Here is a 23,352-nt window from a genome sequence, read left to right as displayed (position 1 = left end):
AGAATAATTCCATGAGAAGTTTACCAAAACGGCACCAAATAACACAGTTATGCTGTCTATTATTACGAAATTCCGCCATTCTGGTAGGGTACTGTGTCAACGGAAGAGTGTGTTCAGCTGTGAAAATCCACCAAGAACTGCACCTGCACTACTTGAAAAAACCATCTCTTTTTGAGGGAGTCTGCAGCAACCCTTGCTTCAAGATATTTTTGAGAATCTGCGTGAACGATATGAACACTGTCTACAGCGAAGCAGTGGATAATTTGAACACTTACATTTCGCATGTCGTGGCAAATCAACACGCTAATAGTGTGTATGTATGTATGTCAATTTCTTTTGAGGAAAAATAAACTCACAGATGACAGTAATGTACTTTTGTTCATCTTTTCATTTCAGTACTGTATACTTTGGCGCATACTGTATTTCAGTTTTGATGAAACTAATGGAAACTCTTCCTTATGTATGTATATGCTCTTCTTTCTTCAAACGAAGTTTCATGGTTAATTTCGTAATGCAATGAGTTTGATTTTTTTTCTTTTGACTATCCGGGTGGAAATGTTTGTGATTTTTCAATTTTGATCACAATAATGTGATATCTATTCAACCAGCGTTTTTTATTTTTACAATTTCTTGAATAGAGAAACAGACAGAGACTCAAACCAATGATTTTTCGCTTTAAACATTTTTGTTATAACGTAACTCAAATTTTTAAATTAAAATTTTAATTTTTTATTAGCTTCGAAATTTAATCAACATCGTTTTGATTTATAGTTGCATCTTTCATATAAGTTAGTTTTATTAGGTTACTCTAAATTTGTTCAAGGGGCCGTGGTGGCCTGGTGGTAAGGTCCCATCTTCGGAACTGGATGGCTTCAAGTTCGAAACTCGATTCCATCGTTGAACCGTCGTGTAAACGAGTCTAGTAACCCGTCAAATCCGTGACGCCCAAACCTCCACCCGTTGGTGTGGTGCGAAAGCTTGGAGAGGAGCTTCTAGCTCAGATCCTTTTCACCCTGTCTATGAATCAAAGCTTCGTGGCCCCTCTCAAAATAGCCCAAGTGTTGCTATAAAATGGGATGTTAATATAACTAAACTTGATGAAAGTTTTTGAATTCATAACGCCAGACTTGCACGGTACCAACATGCCACGGTGTTTAGATCAATGGCAGAAATTGCCATTTACCTAAAATTGGCTACAGACATCAAGTTTAATGTGGGCGAAGTCCACCTACACGATGGAACTTCAGTAGAATTGGTTTTGAAAGAACTCTTCGCCCTCCCAAGCGAGACTTTATTACTTAGCCACGCGGTTTGTTAATGCTGAGAGGTTGCAGTAGAGATAGATAAACGTTTGATGAGGTAAAGAATAATCTATAAAAAAGATAATCAATTTGTGAGTTTTTCAATATATTACCTATTAATCCATAACGAACATTTATGGAGTAATAAGCAAATGCATTAGCGTGGTGAAAAAAAAAAAAAAGTTGATTTCCACACTAGATCGTTTTTCTGTTGATAAAAGATCAAATAAATGGAATTATTTTGCATTTATATTTTGAAAACATGTTATTGAAGATTATTTGTCCTGTACATCATTTTGTCGGGGAAAAAACTTTAACTACATTTTAATATTCTGAGGATCACAAAAAAAGTTTCATTTGAGGAATTTTTTAAATTAGCTACAAAAGAAAAAACGGCGTACTGAATAGAAAAATCTTTTAAGGCTCTCTTTGCAGGAAATAGAAAGAAAAAACGTTGTCAGCATTACTTCTCGTTTCTGTTACAGATGTCTTGATATAAAATCCACAACCACGTCTATCATATTGTTAATGGCGTCCTGTATCACTGTCTGAATGCCGTAGTCATCTGATAGCAAAGGACCTTTTGCATCTGTCGGAGCCCTCGCACGTTTCTCTAAAAATGGTCTTTTTGAGTCGGTGCTGTAGTCATCCGAAAGTAAAGGACTTTTTGGATCTCTCGCAGCTCGCGCACTTTCCTCTGACAGCGTTCCTGCTGAGGTGGTCATCAGAAAGAGAAATGCTGTCACAAATATGATCCGGGCTTTAGTTAGATCCATCTGTTGAAAAGGAATGTTTACTAAAGTATATATTGTATGTATAACGTATGAAATGTCACTATTAAATATATACTATGTATTCTGCATAAAGCATCAAACACTATACAAAAAGAAAGCGGAAAAACAGCAGGAGATTTTTATTTTAAACTAGCCGCCTTTGGCGACAAGCCGGTTCGCCAATCTTAATGCTCGTTAAAATTTTAATAATTAAATATTTTATGTAATTCCTACTTTAATAGCTTCTTCATCAAATATTTTAAAGCTTCAAATTTTGATAGTCATGTAATTCACTCATAATAATATAAGGTCCTTCAACCATAACATAATATGTATCTCTCTCATTTTCTGTTAGTTCCGGTAGAATTTATGCTTAAAATTAAAATGGAAATGACTAAACTGCAATTAATATAATAATATTTTTTACTGAAACAAAGCATTTTTTTTAATAATATGATTACTGTTAATAAAGTCACTCAGCGTTTAAACTTTATGGGCACTAAAGAATATTTTTCTTAAGTTATGTAATATATCAAGAATTTGTCAACAAAATTTTCTCAGATTCATCATGAACAGATCGATTCATTAACAATGTTTCATTTTAAATGCATCAAACTTTAAGAAAATAAAATGAATCGTTTAAAATAATCGGTCGAAAACAGGTTTAAAAAACCACTTAAAAAACGATGTACTTAAAACTATAAGCATATACAAAAAATATATAACTAACATAAATACAATTTATTTACAAAAGCAGGCAACTAACCTAAAAATAATTTAAATCATCCGTTGATAACGGTTGTCATGGCAACAATCAGAATGCGCATGCGTGAATTTTCTTCGCCAGCTCCGGTAACGCAAATGCGTGAATTTTTCTACGCCAGTTCGGGTAACGCTATGCAGATTATACATTTTTAATTTCCTTTATTCTGTGTTATTTTAATTCAAAAGTACTTCAGAATGAATCTGAAACATGGATTAATTAACAATGTTTAATTTTAAATGCATCAAACATTAAGAAAATAAACAGAATCGTTTGAAATAATCCGCCGAAAAATTTTAACCTTAGCTTTATTACTGTTGGGAGAAAAGAAAAAAAGAAAAAAAATAAAAAAATAAAGCCTTACTCATTTGGCGGTGGGGAAAATGGAAGATTTTTTTGGCGGGAAAGTTAGATTTTAATTAATAATTAAAATTCTAATTAAAATTTCAAAAAAAGGGACCCCAGGTGCACATTCCCGACCTCTAAGGTATACATGTACCAAATTTGATAGCTGTATGTCAAATGACCTGGCCTGTAGAGCGCCAACACACACACACACACACACACACACACACACACACACACACACACACACACACACACACACACACACACACACACACACACACACACACACACACACACATTGAGCTTTATTATAAGTATAGATATAGATTTAGTACATGACCTTTTTGTGCAGCAAAGAATAATGAAGGAAAGAGAGCGCATATTTGGACCCTTTTTCACAGTCGACTGGCATCGAACTTTTAGTATCTAGATTGCAAAACCGAATGCGATCTAGTTATTAAACCAAATGCGATTCATTTATTATCTAATTTGTCGCATTCTTAATTTATCGTGTTTACATGCATTCAAATGTATATATAGAGAGACGAATTACAAATATGAGTAAAAAGCATGCTTCACATTTTGTGCCTCCAGTTCAAAGCATTTTTGAGTTATCGTGATTGGAAGCAGACAGACAGATAAAATTACCAATATGCGTTTTTCAAACTCAGGGAAATTTGAAAAAGGAAAATTCGTCAAACTCTTGAGTTCGAATTTTTTTCATGATTGCAATACTTTCTCTCATTTACGAGAAGGTAAAAACTGTATAAAAACTAGATTAGTGTGTTCAGGTTTCAATCCGTGCATCAAAATTTAGGTTTGTATGAAGTCGCAGATCTAATCGGTAATTAAGAAAAGATTCAAATGTATATTCGATTCGTTTCACTCTTTGACTAAACCGAAACCGAAACTCGAAGTCTGGTGATAATGCACACACACGAAAAAAAGAAGGTAATAAATAAATAAATAAATTTAAAAATTAAAAAAAGAATCCGATTTTTTTAAGGTTTTGCAACATTAGCTATTTATCAAAGATTAATCAAATTAGTCTACTACTAAAAATAAATTAATTATTTAAAAGATGGAAATATAAAGAAACTGTGGTTCAGAAAATAAAACAAGCATTCATATCAATTAATAAAATTTTTAATTTATTTTTATTTACAGTGTAGGTTACTGAAATTTTCATATACGAAGGACGCAAGTAGAAAGTGTTGTAATCATAAATAAAAGAAAAAATAATTGAATTCAGCATTTTTGTGTTTTAAAAACTCTATGAATATGAAAAGCACATTTTTCAAATTATCTACAGTCACTCAAAAAAGCATTGGGACACTTGGTATGAATAGTTACAAATCTATTTATAAAACTATTTATCACATTAAAATAAAAAAAATGAATCAAAAAATAGTTGAACATTTGGTATATAATTTGTACGGAAAATTTTATAGGTATTTTAGAATTATAATTCGATCTAGCATTTCAAATATAATTCAAAGGCAAATAGGAGTCAAAAAAAGTTTTGGGACACTTTTGAAATGAGAAACTCAACAAATATTTAGCATATCAATAAAATTGAATTTACTACCACTTAGACTATGATGATTTTAGACTATGATTTTAAACGCAAAAGTTTAAACAGATGCGATTACTTATAGAAAAAAAAAATGGCGAGAAACAAAGATATATCGGTTGATGTGAGAAATCTTGTGATAAGAAATTGGAAAAATGGAAAATCAGTTCGCTGTATAGGACATATCTTGAAAGTGAGCAAGTCTACTATTTTTAACATTATTCAAGGTTCAAGAAAACAAATAGTATTGAAAACAAGCAAAAATCAGGGCTTCCAAGGACATTTGATAAAAGTGAAGGGAGTTAGATTGAAACAGGTTCACTTTAATCCAAAATCTAGAGCAGTAAAATTGACACCGCAATGTAAAAGTAAGTTCGGAAAATCTGTAAATCTAAAAAGTATTAGAAATGTTTTAAGAAAACATATATATCATAGGAGAGTACCTCAAAGAAAGCCTTACAGCAAATCGACAAACTAGGCTGGCATTTGATAAAATGTATGTAAAGCAACCGAAAGATTTTTGGGAAAATGTAATTTTTGTTTTTAACATTTTCGAATCGGACGGCAAGCAAAAGGTTTGGCGGAAACCAAATGCAGCAATGCATGACAAAAATTTACGGCCTACTGTCAAATATGGCAATCAAATAGTCTGGGTTTGTATAGCAAGCACTAGTATTGGGAAATTACATTTTATTGATGAAACAATGAATAAATATGTCTATCTTAACATTCTCAATCGAAATTTAAAGCAAAGTGCGAGCAAGCTGGGAATCTCAAGACATTTTAAATTGTACTAAGATAATGACCCGAAACATGCTACTGAAATTTGTAAGTTATGGGTCCTCTACTACTACCCTAGTGTTTATTAAGACTTCTGCACAAAATCCAGATCTTAATCTCATTGAGAACTTGTGGGATTATTTGCAGCAAAAACTATATGAACGCCAAAGTTTTAACAAGCAGGAATTAAGAAAACATTTGGTCGAATAGTGGGCCAAAACCGATAGATCTTTTTTCAAAAAATTGGTCGAATCCGTGCCAAAAAGACTAGGAGAGGTCATAAAAAACAGGGACGGCCCAACCAGATATTAACTTTTAAGTTTGAATTGTTTTTCTTAATTTATCGGGGGGTGTCTCAACACTTTTCTGAGCACGTATTTTTACTTGACTTCTTTTATTTTCAATTATAACAATAATTGCATTAATATGAGAGTAATATTTTATAGTATGATTAATATGAGAGTATTATGATTTGTATATAAAATAATAATATTTACTTATTTGTTTTGGTTTCATTTGTACATTTAAGTAAAATATTATGATAAAAACTATGAACTAGTGCATCCCAATTATTTTTTGACAGGCTATATGTGTAAGTATATGTGAAAATGTTTCATTTCTTTCTCTTAAATTTAATTTATATAACACGCATTACATATTAGCAACTTAGACTCATTGCAACATTCATGTTCCATCTGAAATCTTTCAACAGCAGTTTTAAAATTTTTTGAACCTAAAGTATTTTTTTTTTGGCGTTCTGATACATATTAAATAATATTATATTAAATTTGCTCATTTTAAATTTTATTTTATTTTAAAAATAATCAAATGGAAAAAAAGTCTTTGCAAAATAATTCTTTTTTTGGCTGAAAATTTTATTCATAAAATTTAGTTTTTGGAATTATTTTTCTTTTAAAAAATTACTTTACGCAGTATGATTATCACCAATAAATAAAATTCGCTTTAAAATAAGTGCTGAACAATAATTGTAATTTTTATCAAAATTCAACATTTAGCTTTATTTAAAAAAGCAGAAAATATAACCAGTGAGGTTGGATTGATGAAAAGTAATTTGATGTAAGTTGAAATAAATTGCTAAATGTTTTTCAAATATCTTTATATACAAATTTAATAATAAATTATTTTTACCATGCTAATCAACATAAATCCGAATGAAATGAATGTTAAAGAAATTAAATTAATTTTTAAATTTGATCATATTAAATTCTGATATTTGAAAGGAAATCTAATTTAAAATTATTAAAAGATTTAAAGAAATTGGCCATGATTGCAATTGGAATATACTCTAAGGTTTGAATAAAGAGAATTGTCAAGGTGCGATATTTTTCTTGAATGGTTCGGAACGTTTTGAGAAAATATGTAATGAATTTAAAGAAATTGCACTTTCTTTTGTTCCAATATTTATGGAAATATTTTTTTTTCAAAACATATTTTATGCTGTGAGTGATTTTATAGAAAATAAATTTGTTTGTAAATTGATTATTTTTTTTAAAAATCGTAAAAAATTTTGAACTGCTTAAACGTATTTATTTTTTCATGTTTTAAGGTTTCATACTACTCATATAATAACAATAAATAAACTTACCTTTTATTTTGTTGTGAATATTTTAGAAACAAACCCGTTTGTTCTGCCAATTACTCAAAAATAAAATGAGTTTGAAGTTGAAAGCAATAAGTAAGCAATATGCAAGGAAAACTATATTATCACTTTCGTTGATTAATAAAAACATTAATCAACGAAAAGAATACGCTTCGTTAAGGTGGATAATTGGAAAAAGGAAATGCAAATTCGCAGTTTTTCTACGAAAGATGATAAGCTTCTGTAACTTTTTATTCCGTTTTAATTGTGATACTTACTTTAACTGATTGTAAGTATTTTATCTTTTTTAATTATAAGAAACGCTTTATCCCACATTTAAAAAAACGTGAAATGATTAAATTTTTATGATAATAAAGTAGAAATATTCGGCAGTAAATAAAATTCTAAATAGGATCAATAAGAATGAAGACAATCACTTTTGTTTAAATGGTACATGTTTCTTCATATTACATTTGTTAACTTCTATTTCTTAGGAATAAAGGTTGTCTCAAAATCAACACGAGATTTGAATTTGCCACCATTCGTGCAGTAAAGTGCTGGCAACCCTATTAATAAAACCATTTGAAAGCTGATAGTTTAGATTTACAAAAATTGGCGTTACACGATAGAACAACGTGCTTTTATTGTTGAACAATATTTAAAAAATAAGGAAAGTCTGGCAGCCACAGTTCAAAAATTTGAGAATTGACCCCCTAGATCGTGTGATTTAATACCATTAGATTTCTTTTTATGGGATAATTTGAAGATAAAAGTCTATGCTAACGAGCCCACGATTTTGATTGCTTTCGATCGATTTGTAACATTACTTTTTTTCAATATAATAATTTTTAAAATTTTAATTGATTTATTGTATCGCGATTTATCGTGAGTCACCAGGCGAAAGCAGAAATATAACAGAAATTCTTTTTTTTTAATGCGAGTATGCTTGAGTGTGAAAATACGAACTGCGAAAAAAATTGTGGATTTAATCTGAATTAATCTTTTTTGCTTTTATTTTTGAAGATGAATATTTAACGATTAAACAAAAGACAGTTAATAACCTTCTGATAACCACAAGCATTTTTCCATAATGGTATCATTCAGTTAGGGAACAGAAAACAGTTTATTACAAAATGATAGGTTTATAACAAGTATTTTTATATATTAGAACATGATAATATTTATAGAAATATTAACAAAAATTATGCGTGAAGGTGAAAAAGACTGAAGAGCAACAAAAATAAGCACTAGCCGATAATTGAAACGAAGTTGAAACCGTAGATTAATTGTGAATATCGATTTATTATATCACGATTCATCGTAGACTATTATTCATTGTCATGATTTCGATAGATCGATGTTTTTAGTAAAAAGGCATCGAAAAATCGATTTCTCAAAAAAATCGATTGTTTTCGATAAATCGAAAATTGGCACAGCTCTACTTCGTACTGTAATGATTAAAAGGTTTTAGAAAAAAATCTTTTTTTTTCTTCCATTTATCCCAATTAATTCGAACAGTACAGTAGAAGCTAGCTTCTAATTTCTTAGAAATGCATGAAGTTTTTCTATATTTTTTATCTATCTAAGTCTAAATAAAACAAAAAAGACAAAACGCTATATATTAGAAATTTTTATTCAGTGCAGTTTTATAACATTCATCTATGGACTACAAGAGAAGAAATCAATGAAATATCCGATGAATCATCTATTTCTGTTATACAAGGTTTCCTATCAAATTAAATATTGCTTTTGTCAAGCCGGTGACTAGGTCTGTTACGACTTTTACTAGGCCTGGATTCACATCTGGCGCTGCAGTGGTAGAGGTTTCATCTGCTGCCGTCAGAGCCACCAGAAAGAGGGAAGCCAAAGCAAATGTTGCCAGCACTTGAGTTGCATACATCTGATGACGAGGAAAAGTACATTATAAAATATACTTTCTGAACTTATCTTTCATAATATATGAGGATTAGTCAAAAATTATCTATAATTACTATATATTTTTACTGTATTTACATAAATTGTAATATCTTGATCCGATCAAATAAGAGAGTAGCGTAACAAAACAGTTATTTTATTTACAGCCTGATATATGCACAAAAAAAAAATAACCAACTTGTTCTCATCTAATCCTTCTTCGCAATAATATTCTCACTAAACTTATGAAATTCATTAAAATCTATTTAATTTAGTGTACAGTATTTCAGATTCTGTAAAAAAAGTTGTTCTTCCTTATATAAAACAACATTAATATTGTTAGAAGAATAGTTCTAGCTTATATTTCAACATTACAATTTAATAAAATTGTTTGCATATAGAAGAAGTAGTCAGCTATAAAAGCAAGTGGAAATTTTTTTATGTGTTTCAAAGTGTAATGTATTGAGAAATTTTAAAATTCTTCTAGAAAAAAAAAAATCCTTCTTTTCAGAACAAGCATTTCTAATTCTCGTAATTTTCTGCAAAAGAGATTAAAATCAATCAACAAATTAATCAACACGATTTTGTAAAAAAAATTCAGTTTTTTTATTGTTTATTCCTATTGCTACACTTGCTTTACTGATGTGTAAAAACTAAGGACTAAGTGGAGAAATTAGAAGGTCAGTGAAATGAACTGGTCAGATAGACTAAATTACAAGATAGAAGATATTTTAGTCTCGGGCACGGTAAAGCATGCTCATAATGTGTTGGAAGATGTCCGAAGGGTATAAAGGTGTTGGGTTTGCGCTCTCAGTATTTCTGTGAAAGCTATTTCTCTATGTATATAGGTTTGAACGACGTTGTATTATTATCTCCGAGTGAACTGTCCATCAAGCAATCCTGAAGATGATGTATCTGTGTGAATTAAGTCAAGTTCAAATCATTGGGAAGGAAGATGAATATATAAACAGGATGAGCGTGGTCGAGCCACGAGCTTGGAAAACATTTCAAACGACAGAAAAAGACTCCAAGGTAAAATTTGCGTCCACTTTCAAGAAAATTTTTACTGCTAATTCGAGTTTCGATGAAATAATAATAATAATAAACTTTAATTCGAAAATACCGCAAAAATTTGCTTAGTTCCACTTCACTTAGCTGTTTTAATCTAATTCAAATCGTATTAAAAATGTCCGTTCTTCTAGAAAAAATAAGTAAATTTAGTTTTTAATATCTGCTTAGGAAACGCTGCAAGAAGTGCAAATAACTATCCTTAAGTGACTTAAAATTGTTTATAGAATACCAGCATTATCAGTGTCACAAAATTTTAAGTTTCTTAGCTTATCTTCCTATTTATCAATAATAGCCAGTTTATCCTTCTCATTCCTATAATCATTTCAGTTTAGGTACCTTAGAACACTGGAATGCCCAAGTTTTTCGTTTAAAGATAAGAAAAATTCCCATCTTCTCAAAAAAATCACAGTGTCAGCCTATGTTTTAAGAGGTTGACATACAATAAAAAGGATCCCATTTAACTAATGAATGCTAAGCAAATGTGTGCTCGGACATCCTTTATCCTTCGAGAGCTCTTAAAAAATCCTAAAACCATAATCCTGTTTCATAAACCCTTCTGGTTCAGTGCTTCTAACGCTAGGGAATTGCTCGGCAATATCCAGACATCTCGGGCACTCATCGTGATTTCATTATACGGGCGTTTGGGCCTTTTCATTATTGATAGAGTTAAGCATATAATAAACTATCGTTCTAATGCAATTTATGAACTTACCTTGAAGCAATGATAAGATATATCAAACAGACAGCCTCAAATCGCTGGTATGTAAACTAGATTTTGTGAATGGATAGTTAACTAAACGTATCGTTAGTATAGCATGGATAACTATATATATAGTGTGGAACGAATTTGCTGTGTGAGGGCTGATAATTACATGAGAAGTTATATTATTTAAATGCGTGATACAAAGCACTTAAAGACGATGCGTCTTGAAAACATTTTGGCAAACTTTTTTCTTTGGTCCGAGTCTGCTTTTTTATCTTAATTGATCTTATCACATGAGTATCCTAAAAGTGTTCTTGTTATAACACTTTTAGAATATTTCTCCGATTTCACGATGATCAAGCATAGTTGATATTTAATTAGGTATACATTAAACTGTCTGGAGGCTCCTGTTACTAAAGCGGTTTTTTTTGGGGGGGGGGGAGGACTTCTACTACCATGAAACGTATATTTTTAAAGTCCATTTTAAAATTACTCGAATACTATTCTAATTAGAGCAGAAGTATAATGCCTAAAAAATACAAAAGTATAAATGAACACTTAAAAGAAATGTAATTTAAATTTTTAAAGAAATATCACTAAGAATATATTATTCTTGTTTATTTAGAAGCAAAAATTTCAGACATTAAAAATTTTCTTTCATTGAAATTTTTCAAACAATATCTGATTTCAAATAGTTTTATTAATTAAGCTAAAATGCAAATAAAACTACAATTTAAAAAAGGATTTATGAATTACGAGATGTGAAAGTACATTCATTCCAGTGTTAAACAAAACTTTTCGCTTTTTTTTTTCTTTAGTATATTTTCTGAATTACTGCATAGTTCCCACAGAAGGAATTTCCTTAAAAATTCATTAGAAATCTATAAATTTGGTATAAAGGACTGTATACCAGATTTCATCCATCTATACAAAGTTGTCTTTTTGGTTAAAGTTATCAGTTTGGTTATCTAAAGTTGAGTTATGTTTTCCACAGACAAACATAATTCCAAAAATGTATTTTTTCGTTCTTCTGGAGGTCTGAAACGAAGAAATTCGTCAAAATCTTGAATTCGAATTTGTTAACAATTACAGTACTTTAACTGTGTGTTGTGGGGGGGGGGGCTCTACAGGTGCCTTTAGATTGTTTACCAAAACAATGCCACACCACCTTATGGTTACTTGTGACAGAGACCTCAAGACATCTCCTACAGGAAGGAGATGTCTTGAAGGAGAAGAAGAAGTGGGCAGCTTTTTTTTTCTTCTTCGGGATCTTACATTGTGAAACGTTTGTTTTTTTCCTTGATGGTCAAAAACCAATTCTTCTCAAACGATGCTTTTTTTCTAGATCCATCGTCGACATCTTAAAAAACATGGCTCCCAGCATGATCACCTAATCAACAAGATTCGAACCGAAGCACATGACATCATCATCAAAAAGTTCTATAGAGCTCTACCCCGCAACTGAAAGCACCAAATTCTATATTGAATACTAAATGGTGACCAGCACAGACTACCAACATGGCTAAAAATATTTTAACTCAAGAAAAAGTAACTCCACTTATGAAATGGGAAAAAAAATCCTCTCTTCAAGCTGGAAGGCAAAGGTAAATTCCTTTACGTCTAAGTAACTATCTAGCAACATAAATTGTTAATGTTAGAAACAGTCAATATTGGGGATTGAAAGTCAGTTTTCAGCCCTAACTTCTAAGATATTGCAGTTATCGAAAAATTTTAAATACAAAAGTTGTTCGTCTTAGTGAGGTGCTAATTTGGATAATTGGATTTATTTTCCGATCTTCAATATTAAGAAAGTTATAGCGAAATGAAAATTTCAAACCCCCGCCATTTCCACATTCTTTGAGGTAGATGGCCCATTTATGAACACTTCTGAGATTTTTATATTCCTAATAATATAGTTCAAGCCAGTTAAAATCCAAACAAAATTATGATAGTTATCCTGTTCGCAAGTTAACATAGGCAAAGTGTTGTATTTATATATAAATTTTTGAACGCTGGGTGGTTTTGGATTCTAGGGGCCACGATAAGTGAAGAGCTGAAGAAATTTTCCCAATGTCTTGTCATGCGAACCATTGCAATAGTAGCTTCCTATAGAAATCAACCTAATAAGAACTACAATGTAGTATATATAGAAGCAATACATACTCTTTTTTAAACAACTTGTATGTAATAATACAGTTAATTTTTTCTAAATGCGTAAACAATTTATTAAAAGAAACAGGAAAATCTGTTAAACATTTAAAATCGGATCTAACAAAATCAATCCATTTTTTAAACTCATACGTTAAAACTTAAACAGTAAAACACATATTAAAGTTATTTATGATACCAGATTAATATTATGCTAGTATTAATTGCTTAATAACATTTTAAACTCCTTTTAGATTAAAGTTTTAATTTATAGGTTCAAATTAAACTAAAGACTATTATTATTATTTAGCAACCAATAAAATTCTTTAACAACGTAGCTGTCAACACAGGCACGCGTACCAAATTTCACACATTTAAGTCGTTGTGTTTTTAAAACTCACCTTCACATGCAAACGAATATACAAACAGACAAAACGTCAACACCTAAATGAATTTACTTCAAAAATTGATGCAAATCTACATTTTAAATGATAAAATTGTCTACTGCATGATATCAGTCAAGTCTACCTACATTCACAGACAATCTTTCTGAGAAGGAATTTCGATCAAAATTTTATAGAAGTCTACAAATTTGGTGTAAAGACAGACCACTTACAAAATTTCATCACTTCAGCTCTAAACGGTTTCAACTTATCGAGTTCACAGATAGAAAGATATTCATGACGACAGGAAATCTTTCTCTTCATATATTTCGAATGCAAGAATATATATATTTATATACATATATTACTTTCTTGTATACGTAGCACAGTGAAAGTATAATAATCGTAAAAAAAAAAAAAAAATCGAACTTTAAGATTTTGACGAATTTCCCTAAGCTCAAAAAACAAATTCCTGGGAATGTCCGTCTATCTGCCTGTTCTGTGACAAAGATAACTTAAAAACGATTTGGACAAGACGGTTGAAATTTGGTATATGGTCTTTACACCAAATTTGCAGCTTTATATCAAATTTTGTGTAAAATATGTTTAAAGCAAATCTGTTTGTCGGGCTGTTCGAATATAATTTAGTATGATAACTACCTAGCGAGTCGGCGTCCTGGCATAGGGGTAGCGCGTCTTCCCTGTGATCTGGGCGTCCTGGGAGTCCCGGTTCGGGCATGGTTGTTCTTCATCTGTTCTATCTGTGAGAATGTGCCTCCCTGTAAAAAGGAATGTGACGCATGAGTATCTAAGACGTAATCTTGGCCCTAATTGGCGCTACTAATACAAGAGACGCTCTCTTGGCCTAAAATTGCTTACTTCGTCAGCGAGCTTGTCCATGGCAAGTGCCATTAGAAACAACAACACTACATAAATTTCAATACATTAAATTAACATCTATATAGTAGATGGCGATCAAATTTTTAATCAAATCTAATGAAGGCTGCACCATCTATCAGTCTGTACTTTCAAAAATATGTAAAAGCAATGATTCAAAAATGCAATAAGGTATATCAAATTTAGCATGGTATTTTCTGACTATATGTACAGTTTTGAGTCAAAACTTTGCTTCAATCGATTAAAAAATACATATCTAAAATACAAATTTGATTTTCAAATATTATTAGTACATGCCAGGGATTAATTGCCAAATAACTCGCCAATAATAAGATAGATTCAGTAAAAATAGCTCAATTCACGTCAAAACAATATTTGGTGACTGTTGTACACCATAGGCAAGTAAGGCGTTCTTTGGCATGACAAGTTTATTAGAGAGTATGCGAGAAAGTTCTAGGGAGACAACTCCAGTCGGGTTTTTTCTAGAAACTGAAACTGGACTACAATGCTAAAGTTCAAAATGAAAAGATCTCTCCTACAATGGATTCAAAATGAGGCATTAAACTAAGCATATTTTGATTATTCTCGTTCAATACTTACAGCACGTCCATTAGTATTTATGTTCCGATGTAAAAATATGATTACCAAATAATTTTTTTGTGACTGTCTCTTTAAAAAGAAAGTAATTTCTTGTGTTTCATCTCCTAACAGGTATAGTTTAACTGAAACCAATATTTGACTTCGATCTTAAGCGAAGTTCAAAGACTAAATTCAAAATTTTGGAACAAAGCAAGATTATTAGACCCTTATCTTAATCAGCACCTATGTTTTAAGAACTTTCGCAATTCCGGGAGCCACGGTGGCCTGGTAATAAGGTCTCAGCTTCGGAACTGAAGGGTTTCGGCTTCGAGACCCGATTTCACTGAAGAACCGTCGTGTAAGAGGGTCTGGTCTGCGTTGAATCTGTTGGAGTCAACGTTCATCTGTTGGTGAGGTGTGGAAGTTTGGAGAGGGGTTACCAGCTCAGGTGTCGTCCTCGTCATCTGACAACAGTTCAAAATTGCAAGTTCCGTCCCACAATAGCCCTTGTGTTGTTTTAAAAAGGGACGTTAATATAACTAAACTAAACCAACCCATAGTTCAGCAGTGAGAAAGTGGTTGACCACATTGCATCTGAAGAATAATAAGGCCTGCTTGCATGGCTTGTCATTAATGGAATCATATTTCAAACTTTGAATTCTCTGAAGCTGAGACTCTGACATCAAGTCACTGATTCTTCTTTTCAGCCAGAGTCGGATTATTGAATAGATAAAATTAGCATTTGTCTAGGAAATTCTCATCTTTGAAGACTCCTAGGCGTTGAGATTTTTTTTGTGGTAGCTATACATTCGAACGTATTCAGATTAAAAATAAGGATTTTTAAATATGTTAAAACAATATTCTTAGGGTTTTTTTCTCATGTTTTGAGATTTTCTTGCAGATTAATGGTCAGGGTAATTTTTCTCATGATTCATTGACTTCCATGCCAACATTGACAATAAAATTTGTATTTAAGCCTTTAAAAAATGCTAAAAAAGTTATGTACGCGGGATACAAAAACCAGGTCTTTGATGGTTATTAGAAGATAAATATTCTATTATTTTCAATTTCAATATAGTCTTCATAAAAACTGCCTATGTATATATAATAAATCAAATTCAACAATAAAATCAGACGGAAAAAATTACTCCATAAGTTGATATGCCCATAAACCCTTACAGAGCTTAATCTGGTCTTTTCCCCTCAATTGAATACGAGTGATAAAATGGCTGATATTGAGAAAATCAACATAATCGACTTCTTGTGAACAACAGACCACACCGCCACCATTGAATGAAGCAGAATCGACAGGATTTGTTGTAGCCGACTACTGTCTTTACCATAACTCGTCCATAACACTGGCCGATTCAATGAACTGACATCTTCATCGAGGTGGTTGACCCTCACTCACAAAGTGGTCAATATCTGAACTTCCTCCTCATCTTCCCGTACATCTATCATCCTGTTAAATGAGGAGCAAGTCACCACTTAAAGAAAATCTCCTCAGAATTTTCAATATTCTTCCAAATCCTCATCCCACAACAAAAGAAATCCAAACACTTTAAAACTTTCAAATAGTTGGTAAAAAAAAAAAAAAACTGACAATTTTTAACATCATGTTCTTTAATGTTTTAAGCTTATCTGCTATCATCAGTACTGTACATAAGTTATTATTTTCCACTTTTAGATTCTTTCTTAATTCCGAGATTTCTATGCATTTCTTTAAATAATGGTAAATAGTTCCAATTTTTCCATACACGCATTTATTTTCCAGCATTCTTCCAAATCTTTAGAAGTATGCCGGAAATCTCCTATGCCCTGATATAATGTGAATTATCAGTGGGTGGTGGCTCGTTATTTTTATTTCTGGATTAGGAATAAAGTAATCAGTTACTCTTCATTTTTAGGACATATACCATCTGTCAAACCATTGCAGCTTTATTTCTTCTCTTAATTCCTATTTTAAGATACCATTTGATTTGGAAACAATTATTTCAGTACTCTTTTTCTATGCCGACAACTTTGTATATTGATCCGCCTTTTCATTAACATGCATTCCAATATGGGAACATTATCGACTGTCTGTAATATTGTTTGAAAAAAATCTTTTGATATTATTTATTTTTTAAAAACTATCGATTGTAACAGCGTCTATGGATATAATTGCTTGTAAAAAATTATTGATTCTATCGACTTTCTCGATGTTATTTGTAGTTGAGAAGACTATTTCAGAAGATTATTGTCTGAATTACTGGCAACAAAACGAATATTAATAGGGAATTAGAAAAGGAAAAATCCGATGTTCATCGCCACTTTTTAATAAGTATTCATCTTGTATAGCTTTGTCAAGATTAATATTTATTTAAACAATTAGAAATTTATAATTTTTAGATTCATTTTTAAAAACTATTGTTAGTGTAAAATTATATATAATTTCAGTATAAAAAATCAAAAAAAATGAAGGATACTTTTATTAGATTCGTATATTTTAAATAATGAGGTACATATTCTAAAGAACAGTTCATTCTTACATAAATGAAATTCATCTAATTTTATGAATCTTTGAGAAATGTCATTCGTTTGATGAAGTAGATAAAACGCTCGAATTTCGATGACTATCATTCCTAGTTTAAATCTAACTATGTCGGGTTTATATTTCTATCTATACATGAAAGATTGTCAAAATGTCAACCTTATCTCGGATGATGACAAAACGCTGCACGATTTCTTGGATTTGACAGAAGCATAAAAAACCTGCTGCTTATGCAAATATAATTTAAATTTATTGCCCGATTCCATTTCCGACAGCTTTTTTTTTGTTTATCTTGACGATTCTCCGAAGTTTATCCTTACACTGCATCTGAAATTGTAATCTAAAAATAAAAGAAAAAAACCCAGTCATGCAATATGAAAGTTGCTATATAATAAAAGCATGTACTTTTATAAACGTTGAAAAAATTATAAAAAAATATAGTATTTTATAAGAGGTATATAAAGATTGAGGCTGCAGTATTTAATATACGATGAAGCGCTTTAAAATAAGAAAGAGGGCTTGCCTTGGTATTTTAGATACATAGTTAGTTAAACTCTTTTTTAAAGCATTAAGAAGATTTTCTAATCATTTAACGATTAGCCAAGGGGCAGTGATGACCTATTGGTAAGGGCTTGATCTCTAAGCATAGACTGCTGGTTCGAAACCTGACTCCACCAAATATCTGTCTTCTATATGGTACTGGTGCTTGTTAGATCCGACTTCGCGGACTAAACGCTCTTCTCTTGAAGTGGTACGGAATCTCGGGTGGGAATCTTCCTCATCTGATTGGAGTCCTGAATTACAAGGTCCATTTCAAAATAGCTCTAATAATTACTTTCAAACGGGACATATTTGCAACTAAATTAAACTATCTGCTACGGATGCCTTTCGTTACGAAATTCTCCCATAGTCCTTGAAAAAAAAAAAAAAAAAAAAGAGTAACTATTTATTATAAAAATTCATCGTTGACGAAAGTGAGGGACAACAGCAATAGGCACGGATGCAAACTCTGATTTATTTACAATGGGCAAAATTCCAGTATTAACGAGATTAAAAATTTAACCATACGCAAGATAAAATAATTGACTAATTCGATTATCTATACCATGTCTCTTATACTCATTTCAAGAGGGAAAGAGATGATTGACAACATCTCTCTTTCCAATGCTCATTGCTGATGTGATATGGAAGTTAGCAGAAGGTGGTGCCAGCTCAGGTGTCGTTCCTGTCATCCATTGTGGTTCAAAATTGCGAGGTCCATTCTAAAATAGCCTTAGTATTGTTCTAAAACAGGACATTAATATAATTGAATTAAATTAAACTAAAGCAATGCTCATTGTTTTTTTATGTGCCAAGAGAAAAAAAAATATGGTTTTACATCTATTTTTAAGAAGCAAAATCATACGTCAACAGAAATCAGTTCTTCCTATATTCCCTAACTTGATTTGTAGTTGCTTTATTGCAAACTATGTATTTGACAGCCTTAAATAAATAGAATTCATGAATATATTCCATGCGAATATTAATAAGTGGAAACTTTTTTTCTTTAGATGTGACAAGCATAATATTAAGATCCCCTAATGATAGGAATTTCATCTGCTGCTGGTCAACTCAACATATCAGCTGTGTTTCTCGAATTTGCCAACAGGTGATATTGAGCTGACAAGCTCGACTTGGCTGGTTAAAAGACGGTTAATATTAACTTGTAAACATAATCTATTCCTAACGCCAGGCCCTACTTAGTTAATTCAGAGATTAGTATTTTTAATATCAATCAAAATTGTCACCTTCTGTGAATTGGCATTAACTGTTGTCAGTTTCCTCGAAAAGGTGGTACTTAAAGTTTGAAATATCCAGAAACAGTAACTGCTTTCCTTTATTGAGTTCAATGGTGGATAATGTCACAGGAGTCCAAATTGCCACCCCGCATGCGTCATCAAAAGTATCTGATTATACTTGTATTGACATTGATAGAATGTTCATTAGAGTTTGATTTTTTACTTTCTCTTATACGTTTCCCACCTGGGGATATCTCAGATATGAGGGTGATAAGCTTCCGGTATGGTAGTTGGTTCTCGCCACCCAGGTGGAAACAGAAAAGAGAGGGATCGGCTACCTGATACTGATAACGGGATGTACTACCCGTGGGAAAGGTTGTATGTGACCGATGATGGCCTTAGGACTCAACCATAGTTCCTGCCAGTGTTGCTGTCGCGGGGATGTAGTCAATCAGATAAATCCGCGTGCCTTAGTGGCGGGTCGGAGTAGCCGGTTATGGTTTCTCTTATACGTAGTACTTTGACGAATCATCACGTTTCAGACTTCTCTGAGTTTGGAGAGCAAATTTTTGGAAAATGTCTGTCTATTTGTAACAAAGATAATTAAAAAAAAAAACGTTTTAAGCTAGACGGATGAAATTCGGTATGCAATCTTAACAAAAAATTTATATATTTCTAACAAATTTTGAGCAACATCCGTTCAGGAAAAGTCTGTATGTCCGTCTATTGAAATAAAAATTAGTACAATAACTAAAAAACGGAGAGAGCTAAATTGATAAAATTCGGTACACACATTTGAACACTTAATTGAAGGTCATTCCTTGAATCAAGATATTTATTATTCCCAGTCGCAAAGCAATGTTTTGCCCAATATGAGTGAAACTGAGCAATTTTTAGCCTCTCTTCCTCTCTTCGTGATTATTCAATTCAGTATTATCTTTATGTTTCATGGTTTTGTAAAAATGTCTTTGTTAATAAAACATAATCTATCATGGTTAAGTTTAGTATTCTTAACTAGGAAGCGCAAAAAAAAATTTAGAGGGAAAATAAATTGTTAAAGCAAAGGAAACCAATGAATCTGCCGGTGTTTGCATATTTAATAAAGCATAATTTAAAATTTCTTATCTTGACAATACTATCCTTTAATCCGATCCATTATAATGTCAACACCACGGGTTAAATTTCATTTCTTTAATTCTACTTGTTTTTAGCAAATGAATTTTTCTACGCAAAGATATGCAAATCGACAGATTGTCTGCTCTTAAATGAATCTACACTTTTAGTGCAAAGATCGGAGGTTAAATTTATCTCTGGAGTTTATGTTATTTTCATATACAAGTACGTAAAATATTGAGAGACAGTTAATCACATGATATATTTCTTTCAAAATTTGATTCAAATCTGTATCTTGGCACCACATCCAAATGTTAAATTTCGTTCATTTAACTCAAGACATTTTTAAGCAAATATATGGATACATAAATCTTCAGACAGCCTATTTTCCGGTGGATATGGTCAAATATTTTATACAGATCTATAATTTTAGTGCAATGATCACAGGCTGAAATTTATCCCTGAAATTTGCTTTAGCTTTCAAAATTATCCTTTTCACATACACACAAATAAAGTATCGACAGACAGTTAATCACATGCTTCACTTCTTCCAAATTTTTATTCAAATATGCATCTTCGCATCAAATTCACATGCTAAATTTCATTTATTTAATTCAAGATATTTTTGGACAAATGTGTGGATATACCAATCTACAGACAGCCTATTTCCCTGCGTATATGATCCAATATTTAGCGTAGATCTGTAATTTTAGTGCAATGGTCACATGCTAAAATTTATCTCTCTTCAATGTTGGGTTTTGAAGTTATTGTTTTCATAGACACACTCGAATTTACAAATTGGCAGAAAGCAAATCATTTGACATATTTCGTCCAAAATTTGATTAGTTTCTGTAATTCCACTACTAAAATCATATGCATAATTTCCATTTGTCAGTCTCGTTGCGATGTTATTCTGAGTATTATCTGCAAACGAGCTGATAGACCTATAGACTTCTCTTTAGAGATTTAGCTTCAAATTTTATTGGAATCTCAATTTTGTTGTTAATTCGCGCAAATGTTTGAGATAAGGATGGGACTTAGGGGCAGGCACAATCACAAAAATAGGATCCTTTTCGAACATACGAGGGGTGATTCTAGAAATGTGAAAAATTGTCAAAATCTTCATTCGAATTTTGATAGGTTGCGAAATCTTCATTCTTTTTTTTATTCAGCATACAAGAAAGTAAATATAACAAATTTCGCCATTTTATGTCCAATATTAAATACGGATATATAATATTTTTTATTTAATTACAGTTGTGATCATCAGAAAATTTAAAATACATAGCTTGTATATAAAATTATAATATATACCTTGGATTAAAATATATAATGAGCATCGTAAGATGTTATTATATTAAATTACCAAAACTCTGATCAGTATCTATGAATCTTCCTGCTTATAAATGATTGCTTTGCTTCGTCCGTAATGGTGCAGTTTGTGCATTTTGTCCTATATAATGTGGATGTATATAATCTATTTGGTGCAGTTGTCTAGTGTTTATTACTGTATTCCATCATTAGAATTCTTTGATGATGATGATGTCGTGTCTGCGTTACAATGGAAAGAGGGGCGCAGTAGCTTCTGAGGGGAAAGATCCCCTGAGCACCCGAGGGCAGAAATCTGACTTCTATCTCATATGAAGATGACACTCACACACTCGTTTGCACAACCCCTTTTTACAATGAGGCTCTTTCACACACCTCGCAAGTAGAACGCAGGGCAAAGAAAAACCATGCCCGAAACAGGACTCGCGCCCGGGACACCCATATCATGAGGAAGACGCGATACCCCTAAGCCAGGACGCATGCATTAGAACTCTTTGAAAATATAATTTGCAAAGAAGATTTCAACGATATTATGACATTAAATGGTCAAAGTCCGGCTCAATATCTCCGAATTTCATCTTCTTCTGCCATCTTTTTAAATGAATGTCTTCTTTCTACAAAAATGAACACTACTCCTTAATTTTTTTTAATATCATAAGTGGAGTTAGTGACAATTTTGGTTAAAAGCAAGTAGGAATAAGGCTGCAATTGACTTAAATGGCTTATAATGTCATATGTGATTATTCACAACTAAGAGCTATAGTGAAAGTTAAATCCATCTTTTATGTTTCAAACTAAATTTAGTTCCAATGTATCATTTACTTTTAAATACATTGAGATTATAATGAAGCTTAAATAATACATTGCATGACCTTAACTATACTGTCAATGATTTTCATTTCATTGCTTTTTTTACATAGCGAATGATATTTTTCAGTCATTGTTTTCAAGGAAACAAAGAAAAATTTCTAAGCTCTAACTCCAGTTTGAAACTATTTTATAATTTATATAAATGCTTTTCAATGACTTTATCTGTATCATAATCGTTACTTCAAAATGTATTTGCTGTCCAATCAGAAACTGCTAATTCCAATCAAACATAGAATCTTTTCACGTAATAAATCCAGGGTAGAAAAAAAATACTATAAATTCTTAGTTATCCGTGATAAGCATGTCTAATAAAATCCACGGTTAATTTAAATATTTACACAAAAATACTTTAAATTTTCCTTTTATTTACACTAATGAACCTACGTATAAAAGTATAGTTTATTATAGTGGTATGTTTTTAAATTGCTTATCTACTTTTTCACAGAAAAATCAGTCATTCATATTTATATTTTGGTATTAAATCATTTTTTAGATAATTTGAACTATCTTAGTAATTTTCAGCTTAATAAACATGAGTAATCGCTATTTTACAGTAGATCATCATTTACATTCTATTTTTCCTAAAATTTTTAATCCTTTCTGCCTCCTTAGATTAGTTTGATTATATTAATGTTTCATTTGGATGCAACACAAGAGTTATTTTGGGACGAACCTCCTAATTTTGATCTAAAGTCATAAAGTCAGATGACGAGAGTAATGTGTGATTCCAATTATTCGAACAACACCAGAGGTAAGGCATTTGGTACATGACGTCAGATATAATATGTACTAAGCCCGCATATATCATGGAACTTCAGAATATTCGAGCCTTCAATCTGGAAAGCGCCAACTCTATTAGACCAAATTAGCCTCAGACAATCAAAATTTTTATTATA

At 31.5% G+C, this 23,352-nt stretch overlaps 1 long non-coding RNA gene across 1 annotated transcript; it reads right to left on the bottom strand.

Annotated features, from left to right (window-relative positions):
- Positions 1 to 8,753: 8,753 nt before the first annotated feature.
- Positions 8,754 to 10,975, bottom strand: LOC129976687 (uncharacterized). Its single transcript, XR_008785167.1, has 2 exons — positions 10,836 to 10,975; positions 8,754 to 9,038 (listed from the first exon to the last, which is right to left on the bottom strand). It is a non-coding gene; the product is annotated as an uncharacterized LOC129976687 (long non-coding RNA).
- Positions 10,976 to 23,352: the final 12,377 nt, after the last annotated feature.

The sequence above is a fragment of the Argiope bruennichi genome, chromosome 7 (assembly GCF_947563725.1).
Source record: "Argiope bruennichi chromosome 7, qqArgBrue1.1, whole genome shotgun sequence".
NCBI classification, from domain to species: Eukaryota; Metazoa; Arthropoda; class Arachnida; order Araneae; family Araneidae; genus Argiope; species Argiope bruennichi.
Note: the sequence above shows the minus strand (reverse complement) of the source record. Positions and strands in the feature narration are given on the sequence as shown.